The following is a 6,757-nucleotide window of genomic DNA, read 5'->3' on the forward strand; positions in this document are numbered from 1 at the left end:
TGGAGCACCGGGGAATCAAACCCAGTTCTCCCAGATTAGAGTCCGCACTCCTAACCAATACACCAAATTGGCTCATGAATGGAATTAAATTTGCTGTATGAAACCTCCATCCCTGTCTCACTTTACTTGGAACTGCGCCAAGGACAGATAACATCTGGCTTGGAATGATAATGTGAAAGGGGCCAATAATTCCAAACTGGTCATATTCTGTTATCTGGTCTTTCTGTATGTCAAATAGATGGTTTGTGTGGTAAAAAAAAGTCAAGTGTTTTTGTACTGCAGGCACACATTCGGCTGGCACTACCTACTGAGTACTGGATTCGTTTCAAGGTACTGGTATTGACCTTTAAAGCCTTGCACAGCCTGGGACTGACATACTTATAAAGTTTATAAGATTATGCATGGGAAAGAGCGGGTAGAGAAAGAGGTACTTTTCTCCCTTTCTCACAATACAAAAACTCGTGGGCACTCCATGAAATTGCTGAGCGGTCGGGTTAGAACGGATAAAAGGAAGTACTTCTTCACCCAAAGAGTGATTAACACATGGAATTCACTGCCACAGGAAGTGGTGGCGGCTACAAGCATGGACGGCTTCAAAAGGGAATTAGATAGCCATATGGAGCAGAGGTCCATCAGTGGCTATTAGCCACAAGGTATAGCTAGGGGCTCTGGGGCAAGTGATGCTCTGTCTTCTTGGTGCTTGGGGGGGGTCAACAGTGGGAGGGCTTCTAATGTCCTGGCCCCACTGCTGGACCTCCTGATGGCACCTGGTATTTCTGGCCACTGTGTGACACAGAATGTTGGACTGGATGGGGCTTTGGCCTGATCCATCATTGGCGTCTCTTATGTTCTTATGTTACCTGAGGGACCGCCTCTCCCCATATGTGCCCCGGAGAGCCTTGCACTCTGCCAATCAAGATCTTCTGGTTGTCCCCGGCCCAAGGGAAGTCCGCTTAACCTCAACCAGGGCCAGAGTTTTTTCTGCCTTGGCCCTGACCTGGTGGAACATGCTCCTGTTTGAGATCAGGGCCCTGCAGGACTTATTACCATTGGGCCTGTAAAATGGAGCTGTTCCACCAGGCCTTTGGCTGAGGTGGCGGGCGTCCAATAAAAGCCTGGCCTTCTCTGCTGAAATTCACTACCTCTACGCAGTCCAGATTAAGAAGATCTTTAGACACCCAATGGCACCATCTTGGAAACTCTGCACATAGACAAATAGTGCCACCTGTTTAAATTTATGTTTTTTTCCATTGTTTTCAATTATTCTGTGATACTGTATTAGATAGATAGATAGATAGATAGATGAGAGAGAGAGAGAGAGAGAGAGAGAGAGAGAGAGAGACTGTGTTGCCCATGCCAGGTTTAGGAGCAGTGATAAACATCTTTTCAAATGTCAAAGTTGAAGACGAATATTTTTGGTAATGGACAGAATGTACTGCAGTTACCCTGCAGTTTGGCTATGAGACAATAGTTAATAGCCCAAATTGTCTACAAGAGATAAGCCACAAATGAAAGAGCTCCAGAGCATCTCCAGAGACTGTCCCTTTTCAGTAACTGAGAATGCTATTTGCTGTTGCCAATGTTTTTTTTGTGATTAATTTTAAGGAAAACAAATAGTTTCAGCTTTTCCCATGATCTTAGTGTCATGAGAATGTGAAAGTTATGGACTTATAATGGATGCAAGAACATATTCAAAATAGTGGAGTCATTGCTAAAATAAAGATTCAGCAAGTCTTGCTGTTTGTCCTGTTTTTGGTTTATGATGGACCCCTTCCACTTCCCTCAACCCAGAGGCTAGATTTTCCCTCAGTTTCTCTGACCCTTCCCTGACTGAGCAGCCCTGGTAACATGTTTTCTTCTCCTCTGAAGAAACCTTGGCTGTCCCCCTCCTCCTCGTCAGAAAGATATATTTTGGCTATTTGCTCAGCCGATGAACCTGAGGGAAGGGATAGGATTGCCCTTTAATTTAAACGCTTGAAAATGGCACTTGAGATGCTTTAACATTCACAAATAACAAAAGGTTTTATTTAACATCAAAGGGAAAGGTCAGGTGAAATCTGAGGCTGAAATTACTGAGGTAAAACTAGTACAAGAACAGACTTTTGATTTTATATATCAGGCTAATGAGAGGTTCTTAATTTATTCACAGTTACTTAGATCTTTATATTGAGAGGCTTTTGTTCCAATGTTTTTCCAAACACTCCAGTTCACTTTATTTGAGTAATCGCTGACTCTTTTGGTGCCCAGAAGGCTGTTACCCTCTTCCTAATTCCAAAACCCCTTCTCTTGGAAGACTAATACTCTTCTTGAATTGTTCACTGACTTTTTAAGGTCTCTACAGGCAGTTCCTAATCACACCAGACCAGGGAAGTCTGTACTCCTCAGAGATAACTCTCCCTGCTTGACTGGGTAGGGAATCTTCTGTCTCTAAAAGATCTATCCCCTTTCTTTTGGCTTGAATGGGAGTCTTCTCTACTACCCAAACAGTTCTCTGTGTTCAAACTGCTCTCAACTACTGCTGAATCCAGACTGCATTCAGTCAAGGTTGCAATCTGACTCTGTCAGCACTAAACCCTTTTTCTGTCTGCGTTATTCACAGATGATCTCAGTACAGGTCTCTTCTCAGTCAGGGCAAGCATCTGACTGACTCTGCTTAGTAACCAGCTATCACAAGACTTTCTTTACTCAGCTGATGCTAACCAATCAGATTGCCTGGAACAGCCTGTCAGTGTCACTCAAGGCTCTCTGGCTCTTAAGAATTAACCCTGTTGTTCGTACAGCATTTCTAAGCTTTTATAAAGTGCAGTCTGCCACACTCTGTCCATTTTGTGGCTGGCACTGCCTCCTGTGGCAGCTATTTTGGGGCCGTGGCCACTTCGCTGTGGCCACCTCACTGTGTTAGAATTCCAAAGATGCCTGTAGGGTCAATAAGGTTGGAGAGGGGGCTTATGACCCAGCAAGTCGGGCTCTGCATCTTACCTGATGGTCCAAACCCAGGGGTTGACCACTGGCTTGAAGTGTTGGACTAGGACTGGAGAAACCAGAAGGTAGATCCCAGCACAACCACGATGCTTCCTGGGTGACCTTGTCCTAACCTACCTCACTAAGTTGTTGTGAGAATAAAAGGGGTGTATGGACTTAGGGTTACCAACTGGTCTGGAGAAAAATGTCCTGTCCCTTTAATATGGGTTTACTGTGCGCAGAAATGGAGAGTTGAAGCTTTTCATGGCACTGAGGTAAATCACATCACCTGGTAAATAATGTCCCATTTAACCTCTACTTCTCTCTAGGCCAGTTGACAACACTGTATAGACCACTTATGGCTTCCTGAACTCTTTGGAGGAAGGGTGGGATAGAAACTTTCTATCTATCAATGGGGGGGGGGGGATTGTGATGTATTCACCGGGTAGGCAAACAAAAGCGTAGGCCCCTTTGTTATATAAAACAAAAGGTCTGTGTTCATAATATTATAATTATTGTGTGGAATTTTAAAAAAAAATCACAACAGATGTTCTTAAAATGCAATCTGTTGGGGTTTTTTTCCAGTTTAACCTTGGAGGTATCCAAGCATAATCCTCTGGATCATACTAAATGTTATCAACCCCCTCCCAAAAGTATTCTTTCCCCCCCCTCCACTGAAATGACAGCCCCATATGGCTGAGCTGGTAATCAATGATAGCACATGTTTTAAAAATCCAGTCACTGATCCCCCCCCCCGTTTTTTTTAAAGATAACATCACATCATCTCTGAACTAAGCAAACATTGTTTACCATTTTAAAGAAAAGAAAAGTCCTTAAGAGTCCAAGGATTTTTAAAGCAATTTTGACCTTGGCAGCAAAGTACACTTTATGATTCCACATGACTCAAGCTATGCTCCATCAGTTTCTCTGATGCATTTATAAACAAGCCGACTCTTTCCACATAGTTCCTTCCCACTCACACCCGGTTTCCTGGCTTTTAACTCTTACAGACTCCACTTTGGTCAAGAGGACTTACAAGGGGAGAACCAGTTTGGTGTAGTGGTTAAGTGGGTGGACTCTAATCTGGGAGAACCGAGTTTGATTCCCCACTCCTCCATTTGCAGCTGCTTGATAACCTTGGGCAAGCCATAGTCCTGACAAGAGCTGTCCTTGAAAGAGCAGTTTCTGTCAAGAGCTCTCTCAGCCCCACCTACCTCACAGGGTGTCTGTTGTGGGGAGGGGAAGGGAAAGGAGTTTGTAAGCCCCTCTGAGACTCCAAGTGAAGAGCGGGGTATACATCCCATCTCTTCTTCTTCTTCTTCTCTTCTCCCTCGTAAGTGTACATATGATGGCAGCCCCGACCCATGCTATCTTTTCACTGCCCTCTTCCTCTTCTTCTTTCTCTTCTTCTTCTCCCCCGTAAGTGTACATATGATGGCAGCCCCGACCCATGCTATCTCTTCACTGCCTTCTCAGATTACTCAATTTCACTTGCTTGGGGTCTCATCTCAACTGGGTTGCTCTCTGTGCCCTGTGGCTGCTTTGGACGGGTAGTAGCCCAGTTTAACAAGATGCCCTGCAAGTGCAAAATTCCCCCCCAAGTGCATTTGCTGTGGGGCATCGTGCCCAGATTAGGCCTCAGAGACACGCCTTTCAAAGAGAAACCGCTAGTAAATTATACAAAGGGACACAGGGCCCAGATTAATGACTGCTGTGATGGAGAATTCCGAGATATCCGATGGAAGGAAGCTGATGAATGGTGTGGCGATAAGGTCAATACAGTGTAGTTAAAACTCCCAGGCAGGTACGAAGGACTATAAAAAAGGTTGGCTGATCACTCTCCTAAAACATCAAGATGAGTAGATGGCGAGAATTTTATTTCCTGAGTAATGCTCCATCCACTGCTGCACAAGAGAATCAATCATACTATTTTTTTGTTTTTCACAGAAACTCTAATATAGTTGCGTTCTTGTCTGCAGCAATGCTCCCTCTAAGCTGTGGAGTCTTGTGAGCAAAAATTCTACTTTGTGAGCTGCTGGCATTCAAGTTGTGAGTGAGCAATTTGGCTGCTGCATAAATTAGTTTGCTCTGGAGCCATCCTTCCTGATCTAAGACAAAATTGTGTGAGCCAGAGGCTGAAATACTGTGAGCTAGCTCACACTAACTCAGCTTAGGGGGAACACTGGCCTGCAGAGGACATTTCCCAGTTTACGGGTATTTGAAAAGCAGGCGGACAATCTGGATGAGATGAACCTTGTTAGATCGCCGCTAACAAACATCCGGAGAGTGATTTCAACAAAGTGAACAGCTTTATTGTAGGTACGAACAAGCGCCTGTAATAAGTCATAACCAGAACAAATTTACATTGGGAGCTAGGCTTCTTTTAAACGTTCCCGGGCTAACGTCGCCACGCCTACTTACAAATAACAACCAATGAGGTTGTGCCGATAAAGTCCAATGAGCATTCTTCCCTCGCAGGGAACTAGTCCCGTTCTGATTGGTCGCTGTTGTGGAGTGACCAATGGTAAGTTAGCTCGGAGGAGCCTTCCTTGTCTCGAGTTTAACATTGAGAGTGAATGTGGCCATTCACCATAAGTCTTTTCCGAAGACACCACAAACCTTAACACTAAGTAAAGTACAGCATCAGCCCAACCGGGTCCCCTGGTGTAATGAGATGCTATCAGAGCATCCCATCCCAGTCTCTGCTAGGGTTGCCAATCTCCAGGTGGGGGCTGGAGACCTCCCGGAATCACAACAGATCTCCAGATCACAGAGAGCAGCCCCCCTGGAGCAAACAGCTGCCATGGAAGGCAGACTCTATGATTATTATACTCTGCTGAGGTCCCTTCCCTCCTCTAATCCTGCCCTCCCCAGGCTCCACCCCCAAATCTCCAGGAATTTCTCATCCCGGAGCTTGCAACCTTGTCCTGATTTCATACATCAGCCCCACATTTGACGCCCTGAACTCCTGACTCCTCTAAAGATAATTAAGGTCTTGATGATGCTAAGAACAGGTGGGTGTGAAAACCTTCATATGTTATCTCCTACTTAGAGACTTGAAGATGTGGCTCAGTGCTAGAGCATCTGCTTGGCATGCGGAAGGTCCCAGGTTCAATCCCCGGCATCTCCAGTTGGAAGGCTCAGGTAGGAGATGATGTGGAAAGACCTCTTATCTGAGAGCCTGGAGAACTGCTGTCAGTCTGAGTAGACAAACAGTGACCTGGATGTACTGATGGTCTGATTCGGTATATGGCAGCTTCAAGTATTCAGGGCTTTTGGGAGGGGCCATGGCTCAGAGACAGAGCACCCACTTGGCATGCAGAAGGTCCCAGGTTCAATCCCTGTTAAATACTGGGTTCTAGATGAATTTCAGTGATCAGCTCTAGTTTATTAAGTGATTTCAGCAAACTACGCAGCTGGAGCCCTGCTTATAAGCATGCAGACACCCAACACACCCCCACTCCCAGTGATAGGCTATTTACATCCCCTTGCTTATCTATTGGTTAGTTCATGGATCCAGGCGAGCTATTGTTCTAGAGAAGTACGCTCAGCCCATTCTAGCTCAGGAAGGATGACTCCAGAGCAAACTAATTTATGCAGTAGCCAAATCGCTGGCTCACAACTTGAACGCCAGTCGCTCACCAAGTAGAATTTTTGCTCACAAGAGTCCACAGTTTAGAGGGAGCATTGCTTATAGGTTATATTTTGTCTGAAGGGAAGTGTACATTGGACTCAGGTGGTGTTTGAACTGCTACAGATTAAACAATGGGACAGCCAACCATGATCTAAGACAGGG

This window comes from Gekko japonicus, unplaced genomic scaffold (assembly GCF_001447785.1).
Source record: "Gekko japonicus isolate JY-2015 unplaced genomic scaffold, Gekko_japonicus_V1.1 scaffold1846, whole genome shotgun sequence".
NCBI lineage: Eukaryota > Metazoa > Chordata > Lepidosauria > Squamata > Gekkonidae > Gekko > Gekko japonicus.